General features: G+C 40.2%; 1 protein-coding gene across 1 annotated transcript in view; it reads left to right on the forward strand.

The window, feature by feature from the left end:
* Positions 1-12,742, forward strand: part of ROPN1 (rhophilin associated tail protein 1) — a 35,230-nt gene that overhangs the window by 712 nt on the left and 21,776 nt on the right. The gene's annotated exons all lie outside the window — the stretch shown is intronic.

A 12,742-nucleotide genomic window follows, 5' to 3' on the forward strand; every position in this document is an offset into this window, starting at 1 on the left:
CTGCAATCCCTTCTCCTCCATCCTCTTCTTGGGATCTTGGGCACGCACACACACACGCCCAGCGTGAGTTTAAGATGCCAGGTCCGGCCGGGCGCGTGTGCGTGCGTGCCCAAGATCCCGAGAGGAGAATGGAGGAGAAGGGATTGCGGCGTGGCCATCCCCCCTGGGGGGTGATTTCTCGCTTTCTGTCTCTATGTCTCTCTCTGTCTGTCTGGCGAGCGCACGCGCCCTACAGTGAAAATCTCTCAAAAAAAAAAAAAAAAAAAAGATGCTAGGTCCAGGACTTGAACCTCGGTCCACTATGTGGTAGTCCAGCAACACAGCCATTACGCTAGCTGCTGGTCCCTAGCATTGGTATTCTTCAATGAGCACTCTGAGATTCCGATGTCAGGAGATGTTCTTTCAAATAACTGAAGCCTGCTATAGCCTACACCAATAAAACCGAATCAGAAATTCCAGGAACAAGCCTAGTCTATTATCTTCCACACTGAGGAAGTCCATGCTGGTCTGCAGTTTCACATTGGGAGTCACATAGGCTTCACTTGAGAAAGTTTACTGAGTGGTAAAAGCTGGAGGTGGGGGTAATTAAAGGCCTACCATACTGACAGCTTTGAGAATAGAAGATATAGCAGCAGAGATGACAAGTATAGATACCAGAGACCGGTTAGGAGGAGGTGGATAGTAGGCAGGTAGGTGGGAGGGGCTCAGGAAGAAAAATGAACAGACATAAGAATGCAAAGTTACCGGTTGAAGATGATGTATGTGGCAATGTCTTTGACTTGATCGACATGCAATGCATGTATGCTTTGAAAAACCATACTGTATGCTGTAAAGATGTACAAGGATTAAATGGAAAATTTAAAAAAGAAAACAAGAACTTTACACTTTACAAGACCTTCTCCCCCCCACCCCCCTTTCTTTAATCTAATGTGAACAAACAGCCCACTTTTCCCCAAGGTAGAAAGTTGGGCTTGAAGCCTTTGTAACCCAAGGAGTCAATAATTTCAAGTGTTTGTAACTCAAAAGTTTAGGGAACTCCTGAGAGTAAATGAGAATCTGGGAGAAGAATTTGACCTGACCCTCCATCAGAGTTTTCCATTTGTATGGTGATGCCACCCCACCCAGTCATCCAAGCTTGGAAATTAATAGTCACTCTAGACCCCTCTCTCCTCATCCTCCTCCCCAGTAAGACCAAATCCTGTGATTCCCATCTCCTTAGCACCTTTCCCTCCTTTTGCTGCTATAGTCTCCTAACCAGGCTCCCTGCCTAAAGCTTCACCTGGTCCTATCCATTCAGCTGCCTACCAGTCAATGTGTGTTTCATAATTCAACATTCAACAGTCAATGTGTTTCATAATCCAACACAACACTGTCCTCTGTGTAAGAAACAGGAAGGATCATAAGAATGTTACAATGAAATCAGAAGTAGGGAGGGCAAGAAAAAAATATTAATTGGTCTAGGGTAATAGGGTACCCTGACTTGATGTTAGCCAAAAGGTCATGAAGTGATGAGATTCCACTCTTTTTCCTTTTTTTTGGAGTTTTTGCTATAGGGCACGTGTGCTCACCGGAAAGACAGAGACATAGTAACTTTAACAAGGAAAGCTTAATTAAAGAACTTTAAATAATAATGGGATTGGAGTAATAGAGGGTTGGCTAGTAAAATATAAAAAATAGATCTAGGGGCCAGCAGGTGGCGTGGTAGGGTAGTTAAGTGTGCTAGACTCCTTCATGGTCGACCACAGTTCGAGTCTTGGACCTGACAACTTGCTTTCTCACTTTCCCTCTCTCTCTCTCTCTCTCAGTCCCTCTCTGGTCAAATTAAAATAAATAAATAAGCAAAGTTAAATAAAATAATTCTTTTTTAAAAAATAAAATATCTATAGCATGCAGGAATCACAAATAGAAGAGTCACTACTCTTGGGTGATCACCCAAGGAAGAGATCTTTCCTAGAGCTTGTTGCTGAAGGTATGGCCACAGTTCACATGAAAGCATAGAAATTACTGAGGTGGGGACCAGCAGTTGGCGTAACAGCTATGTCGCTGGACTCTCATGTAATCAACCATGGTTCGAGTCCCAGACCCGGTGGCTTAAACTCATGCCAGGCGTGTGTGCGTTTGTGCCCAAAATCCTGAGAGGAGAATGGAGAAGGGACCGCAGTGTGGCCATCCCCCCAGGGGGTGATTTCTCGCTTTCTGTCCTTTCTCTCTCTCTCTGTCTTTCTGGTGAGTGCACGCTTCCTATAGCAAAAACCTCTCAATTAAAAAAAAAATTAAAAAAAAATTACTTACAATTACTTACTGAGGTGCAGGCAGAATCCACTCTGGGATGTTGGAAAAGCCATTCGCAAGAAGGTGACTCACTGCTGAACTCACCTACAAAGCTTCCCAAGTGAGGTGCCAGGAGAGGCTGCTGTCATGGGCACTGATGGCCGCCATGGACTGTGGCGTTGGGCACTCAAGATCATATATGGCATTCTCCAGATGCTGGAGAAGCTGTGCACTGCAGGGCCTCTGTCCTGGGGAAACTGCAAGCTCCTGGACCCTAACAAAGGTGCACACCTGAGCCTACGAGAGGTCCCTCCTCTTTCAGTGTCCCCTCAGTGTCCTGTACTGACAAAGCTTAACATTATGACAGAGGAGAAATATTTAAAGGGTCTAGTTCTACTTTTACTGAGGAGGAAATGCAGGGTGAATTTGGAGCTGAGAAGCAATAAGTTGAAAATTAGTACATCGAGCTAACACCAAAAATCTGATCACGTGACTCCAATGCTTAAATCCTGTAGTAGCTTCCTGTTGACTACAAAATAAAGTTCAAAAGCCTTACTAGGCATACCAGGCTTTTATCATTATTATTTTTTATTTTCCAGAGAGCATATGGACTTACCAGAGAGAGACAGAGATCAAGAGAGAGGGAAAAACCATCCCCCAATGGGGTACTATCACACCACAATCTCTTGTCCATTTCTTCATCCTGTCAGAACCTTGGCACACAATGCACATGTACCTGGAGTGTTTTCCAAGCCTCTGGGTCTGGAATTTGAATGGCACAGTGTACCGTGTGGAATCCAACTTCCTTAACCAGTAGACTGCGGGCTGGGCCCCATGTCAGGCCTTTAATGTTCTGGTCTTGGGTGACATTGCTAGCCTTAGGTTCAACCACTCCTCCTTTTTCCACCCTCACACTCCGTAATTGCTCACAGTTCCCTGAGCTCACCATGTTTCTAATGTCTCCACACCTTTGTCTAAGTCGTCCTAGCCAGATGGAGTTGCCTCCCTTACTCTTACCAGTAAGCAGAGGTTTTACTGAGTTCTTACCCTGTACCTGACACGGTTTTAGGGGTTGGGAATACAGTAGTAAAAAAAACAAGCTTCTCCACTCTCAATTCAAATATCATAACTCTTTGGGAAGTATTTTCCAGCCTATTTCTCCTGCTTCTAGATAGTTTAGATGCCTCATCTAGGAGTTTCTCTTCTGTTCTCCTATATCTAATAAAGACTTCTTGACACTTATCATACCCTATTTTAATCCTGACTTTCCTATCATTCTCTTCCACTAGCCTGTGAGCTGCATGAAGTCAGGATATGTGACTTATTTATTTCTGTATCCCAGTATTCATCAGAACTCCAATAAAGTTTTGTGATTTTGTTTTGTTTTGTTTTGGAGAGAGATTTTTACTATAGGGCTCATGTGCTCACCAGAGAGATGGAAAGCAAGAAATCACCCTTCAGGGGGGATGGCCATGCCACAGTCTCCTCTCCTCTCCTCTCCTCTCCTCTCCTCTTCTCTCCTCTCCTCTCTGGATTTCGGACACGTACACACACACGCCAAGTGTGAGTTTTAAGCCTCCAGTTCCAGGACTTGAAGTGCTGTTGACTACATGAGAGTCCTGCGAAGTAACCATTATGTCATCTGCTATCCCCAAATTCTGTGTTTTTAATTGTTCCAGGATCATATAATTAGTCAAAGATAGGCCCAGGGCTAGAATCCTAGTCTCCTTCACATCTGAAAGTGCTTTTTCACTAGAGCTCTGCTGTGCCATAGGTGTTATGCCATACCTAGCTATGAAGGGAAACAGCTTTATATTATTTGGTGTTAGAAAAGACCAGTACAATGTTAAACATCATCAAGTATCATAATGGAAACAGGAGAGAAACACTGTCCTGATCGTATATTGAAAAATAGTGTGCACTCACCTCTCAGAGATCTTTTTTTTGTACACTTTGAGTCTTTGGATCATAACAATGTTACCATGAAATCAGAAGTAGGGAGGGCAAGAAATAAAAATATAAATTGGTCTAGGGTAATAGAGTACCCTGACTCAATATTAGCCAAAAGATCATGAAGTGATGACATTCCACTCTTAAAAGAGGAAAATTTTAATACACCTATAAAGGTTGATGGAGGGTTATGAACACTTATGAAGGCTATGGTAACCCTGAGTATATACACCACATTCCAAAAATCAAGGGGCTACATTGAATAACTGTAGGGAGCACAGTTAACATGGAGATCTGTAAGTAAGCCACGTGTTCTTGGGATCGCGGAACATGATGTGAACATGGTGAGAATTTTTGAAATATGGGCATGCCTGAGTTAGGATAACTCAAATGGGACACCTGTTCACTTGTTAAATAATAAACTTGTGAACCTCATGACTTTCTAGTGGTGATATTAGCATGATATATAAGTTTGGGAACTATGCTAATAAGAGCCAAAAACTACTACTCAAAAAAGACAAGGTCAAGCAGAACTGCTCTTAGCAATATTGCTGTTGGCAATACTGTTTGGTTGGCTTGACCATGGATTTGGCTCAGGATAGAAAGAGATCTGGACTTCTGTGGAATAAAATTGGAGAAGTCGAGCTAATGTGAATAAGACAAACTATGGAGATCTTGAAAGTCAGACAGGAAATCATTTTGATGAGAACAGAGCTAAAGGTCCATTAAAGGGTTTCAAGAGTGTTGTGATAACAGGAATGGTTAAGAAATTTCACCTGGCAAAACTAAGCCTCAATTTCCTGGCCTTGGGAAAAAATAATGATAGTACTATTGGAACCTATCCTACCCATAGGTTATGGTAAGGATTAAATGAGATAATGTATGTGAAATGACTGCTCTTAACTCTGTTTTATGCTGGGTATTCTTCCATTTTTAGCAACTGTATCTAATATGATTAAAGAGATAGTGACCATATTTTCAGGGCAAAAATTGGGACATGCTCTGAAAAATAATTTTTGTTTCACTTCGAGGTGGTGAAAATGAATTTGTGATGAGGCAAATGGGAATATCCAAGCTACTTCAGTCATCTGTAGGGATAGTAGGACATCTTATTTGAAATCGGGTTTGTCCTAGAGAAAAATCCTTGTTGTGTATTTCCCTTACTCAGAGAGAGGCAGTGGAATATGTAGTGTGGAACGAACAATGAAAGAGACCTCAGTTCTTTATTCAGCTCCAGCATGAACCGTTACCTTGTGCCAATCACTTGACTTCTTTGTATCTCAGTGCTCTCCTTTGTAAATTGAAGATACTGAACTGTATGAGTCAAGTTAGGGCCCCTCATTGTTTTGTTTGTTTGAGAAAAGGAGTATCTTATCATTGTCCTAAAAGATTTTTTTTTAAGTCCACCAGGACATAAAAGGAAAGGAAAATGATGAATAAAAAATGGCCATGATGTATCAAGCAAGACAACTGAGAGAATGAAAGCAGCCTGTTTTGGATGTTTTTATGGTAAAGGGGAACTCTACAGTAGGGAGCTGGCGAATAGGACTGTAGCAGGGTTAAAAGTGTATAGTTGGAAATTTGGGAGTCTTCAGCATAGGGTTCTGGTTAGAGCCATAAAAGTAGGCACTTACCCTCCAGCTAAAATATAGTAGGTTGCAATAGCTGAAGACTTCCACTGCAGGGACCAGCAGATGGCGTAATGGTTATATCACTGGAACTCCCATATAGTCGCCCTCAGTTTGAATTTCAGATCCAGCAGCTTAAAACTCACACTGGGTGTTTGTGCGTGCGTGCCCAAAATCCTGAGAGGAGAATCAAGAAGCGATTGCATTATGACCATTCCCCCTGGGTATGGTTTCTCTCTGTCTCTCTCTGTCTTTCTGGTGAGCACATGCACCCTAGAGCAAAAATCTCTAAAACAAAATAACTTTGTGCTATAACACTAAAAAAAAAAAATAGAAAAAATAGTTCTCAAAACATTAAGAAAATGTTAGTTCTGCTTAATGATATATCAGAGAACTTTAGAAGCAAGGAGGACTAGATCAAGTGAATTTCCAGGAGGGTGGGGAACACTACCGAGGTGAGCTAATAGTCACAAGGCATTTTCTTCCCAGAGGACATTGGCCAACTGGGTATGAACTGAAGATTGTGCATGACCCTTGCAGAAAATGTCTACTGGGAGAAGGAGAACCAGCAACGTTAATAGTAATTAAGCAGCATCAGCATGACAGATTAGAAATTTTCAGTGCCCTAAACACACTGTAGTTTTTATACATTGTCTTATATACAATTTAAAAATAACGAGTATGTAAAAAAAGGGGGGGGCAGGAAAATGTGTTTAGTAATCATTTAAAAAATAAATATCGAAGAGTCACAGACAGATACAACTACTAAAGTTATCAATCAGACTTTGACTCTAAAATAACTATGTATAAAGAACATGTTTAAGAACATTAAGGTAAAAGATGCATAAATGAATCAAAAGAATTTCAGCATAAAAACTGTGTCTATTTTAAAAAATCAAATAGCTATTCTAGAACACAAAATACAATATCTGAAATTAAGAATTTATTGAACAGATTTTGGACCAGCAGATGGTATAATGGTTACATTGCTGGACTCTCACATAGTTGGCTGCAGTTCAAGTCCCAGACCTGGCAACTTAAAACTCACATTAGGTGCGTGTGTGTGCATGCCCAAAATCCTGAGAGGAAAATGGAGGAGAAGGGATTGTGGCATGGCCATCCCCCTGGGGGATGATTTTCTCACTTTCTGTCTATCTGTCTGTCTCTGTCTCTCTGGCAAGTGCACACCCAATAGCAAAAAATCTCTCTCAGATAAATAAATAAATAAAATAATTTATTGAATAGAATTAATAGGAGACATGTTTAGTAACTCAAAGACAGGCTTACAGAAAATATTCAACCTAAATTACAGGTGGGAAAGAAATAAGATTTATGACCTAACATACATATAATTAGAGTCTCAAATGGTAAGGGGAGAGAGAATGGGGGCAGAGTCAATATCTGGAGAGATAAGCTGCAAGAACTTTCAAAACTGATGAGAGACATCAACCTACAGATCTAATAAACTCATTGAACCTAAGCAGGAGGTATAAAAGAATATTATATCTGAGTACATCATGATTCTTTAGACTGGTAAAAATCAAAGATGAAAATGAAGTCATAAAAATAGGCAGAGAAAAGCTACATTATGTATAAAGGAGCAACAGTCAGATGTTTGGCTTATTTTTAAACAAAAACTGTGGAGACTAAAAGACAATGACATTACTTAAAGAGCTGAGAGGGAAACATTGCTAACCTAGAAATTCTATACTTGGTGAATATGTTCTTCAAAAAAGAAGACAAAATAAATATATTTCAGGCCCAGCCTCGTGGTATCAGCAGCAGCAAACTGAACTGCAGTGCTGGAAGCTCCCATAGTCCACCACAGGTTCAGATCCCCTGCTGGCTTGAAAACAAGCCTGGTACATGCATGTGCCTGACATCCTGACTAGCTGGAGGGTCTGGAACGGGGATCGCAGCATGATGAGACCCTGTCAGGGGTACTTCTCTCTCTCTCCCTTTCTCTCTCTCTCATGTTCTCTATCATGAATAAAATTAACTTAAATACAAAGAAAATACATTTCAGACAAACAAAAAAATTGAGGATTTCTTCACTAGAAAAGCTGAACTATAGAAAACATTGGAGTTCTTTAAGATGAAGGAAAACGATCCTAGAGAGAAATACTGATGATTAGGAAAGGAGACAACAAAAGTAAATAGGTGGACTAAATACTTTTTGACTATTTAAGAAATTATAATGTCATATGTCAACAACAATAAGATATATATAATATATAGAAATAAAATAAAAGATAGTAGTATACAAAGAGTAGGAGAGGACAATTGAGTTACATTATTATATAAGGTATTTTCATTATCCAACTAGAAGTAAGATTATTAATTTAATAAATTAATGAGGCATATTGTGATATTTAGTGTAGTCAGTAAAAGAATAATAAAAGAACATGTAACAAAAAGCTAACAGAGGGAAAATTAGAATACTAAAAATATAATATTTGATTGCTTTAAAAGGCAAGCAAAGAAGAATAAAGAGACAGATTACATAAATAGAAAATATAAAACAAGGATGCTAAAAAAAAGTCGGTAATTATATTAAATAAAAATGAGCTCAACTGAGCCAGTTGATAGGCAAAAGGTGTTCATAGTGTATCTCTTTTCCTTTATTCATGATAGAGTGTGTGCACACACACTTGAGAGAGAAGCACCCTTCACAGAGTATGATCACACCATGATCTCCTTCCTCCAGTCCTTCAGCCCATCAGATCCTGGGCTCTTGTGCACACTCTTGGCATGTTTCAGGCCAACTGGGCCAGGGATTCGAACCGTGTTTATGAGATCCAGCTTCTCTTAATCAGCACATTACCATCATGGCACAGACCCAGCTGATTAGAATGTATCTTTTAAAGCTGTTTACAAGGTAGGCACTTTGAATAAAAGTGCACAAAAGGATTGAAAGAAAAAGTTTATAAAGTATATACCTTGCAAAAATGAAACAAGAAAACCCAAGACCAAGTTGACTTTATAACAAGAAGTAAACCTAGACATAAAGAGAAGAGGGTAATTTCATAAGGATAAAAGAGCTCATTCAACAAAAATATTTTAAAATCTTTCATATATATATGCCTTACAACAGCTTGAAATTTTTTAAAGCAAATATTGACAGAACTAAAAAACGAAATAGACAAAACCTACCTAATAAATGAGGATTTTAACACACCTCTCTCAGAAAAAGAATAAGCAGACAAAAAAGTAAAAAAAGAGGGGAACCAGCAGTTAGCGTGATGGCTATGTTGCTGGACTCCCACGTAGTCGACCGCGGTTCGCATCCCAGACCCGGTGGCTTAAAACTCACGCCAGGCGCGTGTGCATGCGTGCCCAAGATCCCGAGAGGAGAATGGAGGAGAAGGGATTGCGGCGTGACTATCCCCCCTGGGGGGTGATTTCTTGTTTTCTGTCTCTATGTCTCTCTCTCTTTCTGGCGAGCACACGCGCCCTATAGCGAAAAACCTCTCAAAAAAAAAAAAAAAGTAAAAAAAGAGTATGGAAGATTGGAACTACATAATTAAACCTCTTGACGTATGTGGAACATTGAAGCTGTAACTATAGTCCAAACATTCTTTTGAAGTATACATGGAATATTTATCAATATTCATTAAAAAAAAAGTTTGAGGAATAACAATGTGTAAATTATAAAACACAGTTGGACAGGGAGTGAACCTTAGAAAATATTTCTAAACCATGATATTAGAGGTCCAGTGCTGTGGCACGTGCTGCTAAAACTCTGAGCTGCACGGGCTGGGACCACACGGGATTCCTAGCCTTGGGATTCCGGATTTCTTCCTGGCCCACTCTAAAAAACAGGTGTTCTGGCATATCCATAGCTGGGAATCTGAGGCAGGAGGAGCATGACGTATTAAGTCTTTGTCCTTAAAAAAAAAAAAAAAAAAAAACAGTTTGGTAGAGACAAAAGCAAGCGAAAGGAACTAAAACTGCATAGCACAGAGTTAGGACAAACAAGGCTATCTGACCAATACACATTGGAACAAAGTATTTCTTGAGTAAGTGATCAATATTTTAAAAACAATAGAGAACACCAGAAAAATAAATATCATGGAAAAAAATCACTAGTTAACAGTGAGGGAGACTTCGGTGATATTTATATTTATTAAAGTAGTTCTGACACTATAATTAGGATGGAAACTTATTATCAGAGGTTAAAGGAGGCATCACATGGAGAGGACAGGAAGTCAGTCCTTAGGGAACCTGAAAAGTTTGACAGGGAAGAGGACACTTCGATGATTGGGTAGGTACTAAGACAAAATTTTTTTTAATTCTTGATAGATACCATGCGTGAAAGACAGCGAGAGAAGGTAATCCTCAACAGGGTTTCATCACGCCCCTTCCCCAGCCCTCCAGCAAGTCAGGATCCTGGGCACATGAAAACACACCTGGCATGTTTTAGGCTGATCATGCTGCGGATCTGAATCTAGACCAGCTGGTTTCCAGCATTAAAATTCAGTACGCTAATGATTATGCCACCAGCTTGGGCCAAGATGAAAAACAAAAATTGAAGAGAAGGACAGATAGTGTCTGCTTGATTGAAGAGAAGGTACCAGGGAGATGGCAAAGATTAAATTTTCTGGAGATTGTAAAAGGGATCATTTTCATAGTCTGGTTCCTTAGCTCTTGGATAGGGCAAGAACTAAGAGCCCAAGTGGCGGAGGAAAGAATATGAGATCAAAGAGATGTGTCGAGGATGGAAAGAGGATGGAGTGTTCATTCATTCTGACACCCTCAATCTAGGTAGGAAGCGACTGTCCAGAACGTGGAGAGTGAAGATAAGAAGTGGGAAAGCAGGCTGGAGGTTAAATAAGAAATGGAATTGAGGAGGAAAGGCAAAGATCAACAGAGAGGCAGAGTAAAGGAGCTAGATAATAGAAGTGACTCAATATTGGGTGTGCTGCAATGGATAATACAGTAAAGATTGGGACCATTAGTTTGTCATAATGGCTATGTTGCTGGACTCCCATGTAGTAGACCACAGTTCGAGTCCTGGACCCAGTGGCTTAAACTCAATGCCAGGCACGTGTGCATGTGTGCCCAGGATCCCGAGAGGAGAATGGAGGAGAAAGGATTGCAGCGTGGCCACCCCCCACCCTGTGAGGTGATTTCTCACTTTCTGTCTCTCTGTCTCTGTCTTTCTGGTGAGCACATGCGCCCTTTAACAAAAACCTCTCCAAGACAAAACAAATAAATATTATACATATATAGTAAAGATTATTATTATGTTGTTATAGTTTTATAAAATAAAAATAGAGGGAGGTTTATAGAATAACCTGGGTCAAAATGTGATTCCCAATTATATTAAGCCTAACTTAATGTAAGCCTACTCGATATACTGGTTCTTAGTTTAATACAATCTTAGAATCACATAAACATCTCAAAACTTGTTCATGCTTTGATGTTTTCATAAATTCTTTTTTTTTTTTGGAGAGGTTTTCGCTATAGGGCGTGTGAGCTCGCCAGACAGACAGAGAGAGACATAGAGACAGAAAGCGAGAAATCACCCCCCAGGGGGGATGGTCTTGCCGCAATCCCTTCTCCTCCATTCTCCTCTCGGGATCTTGGGCACGCATGCACATGTGCCTGGCGTGAGTTCTAAGCCACCGGGTCCGGGATGCGAACCGCAGTCGACTACGTGGGAGTCCAGCGACATAGCCATTACGCTAACTGCTGGTTCCTGGTGTTTTTCATAAATTCAGTAGGGGTCAGAAACATTAAGAAACTTTTCCCCCACTGTCAGCAAGCATCTGGAATTCTCATGAGGGAATCTCAACCGTGTGTTTACAAATCAATGCAAAATTACATTGCCTTCCCAGGTTAAAAAAGTTTTTGCCAGTGGTTAATTGGATGTTCCTATTTCTTTCCCTTGATTCTTATTTTCTTTAGAAAACAGCAGATGTCTTTGACCTGAGTGATAGTCTGTGAACTCTATTTCACTGCAATCAAAAGAAGTTTATCTGCTTTGCTAATTTATCTCCAACTTTCTTCCTAACTTCTAATCACTACTTGGGTTGAGTAACAGAAATGAGAAACTAATTACTCCCCTAACAACCAATATTTTTAACTTTCTAATTTACATTATTTTTAAATTATATATTGGACTCTTGGGAAAGTCATGATGTATTTTTGTATAGAAAAACAGAAAAATATGTCATGACTTTCCCAACAATCTAAAAAAAAAAATCTCACTTTTACCAGAAATTGATTTTTATAGTCACTAGAATCTCTTCTGAAAACATTGAAACAAAATTTCCAAGTTTTAAAACAAAAGTACTTGGGGCCAGCAGGTGGCATGGTGATTAAGGTGTCTGGACTCTCCCACATAGCTAACTGTAGTTCACATCCTGGACCTGGCAGCTTGCTTTCTCAGTTTCCTTCTCACTCTCCGTCTCGCTCCGGTCAGCTTCATGGCAATAAAAATAAAGGGACCAGCAGTTAGCATAATGGCTATGTTGCTGGACTCCCATGTAGTCGACAGCAGTTCAAGTCCCGGACCCGGTGGCTTAAACTCACTCCAGGCGCATGTGCGTGTGTGCCCAAGATCCCAAGAGGAGAATGGAGGAGAAGGGATTGTGGCGTGGCCATCCCCCCTGGGGGGGTGATTTCTCGCTTTCTGTCTCTCTGTCTCTCTGTCTCTGTCTCTCTGGCGAGTGCACGTGCCCTATAGCAAAAACCTCTCCAAAAAATAATAATAATAAAATAAAAATAAAAATGAATACAATTAAATAAAATAATTCTTCAAAAACAAACAAAAAACAGAAGTACTTGATGCTTGACTTCAGAGCAAATTACTCCAACTAGTTTTTTTTTTTTTGAGAGTTTTTTTTTTTTTTTTAAGGGGGGGGGCGCTCCCCGGAAAGACAGATAGA

Source organism: Tupaia chinensis, unplaced genomic scaffold (assembly GCF_000334495.1).
Source record: "Tupaia chinensis unplaced genomic scaffold, TupChi_1.0 Scaffold000415_1, whole genome shotgun sequence".
NCBI lineage: Eukaryota > Metazoa > Chordata > Mammalia > Scandentia > Tupaiidae > Tupaia > Tupaia belangeri.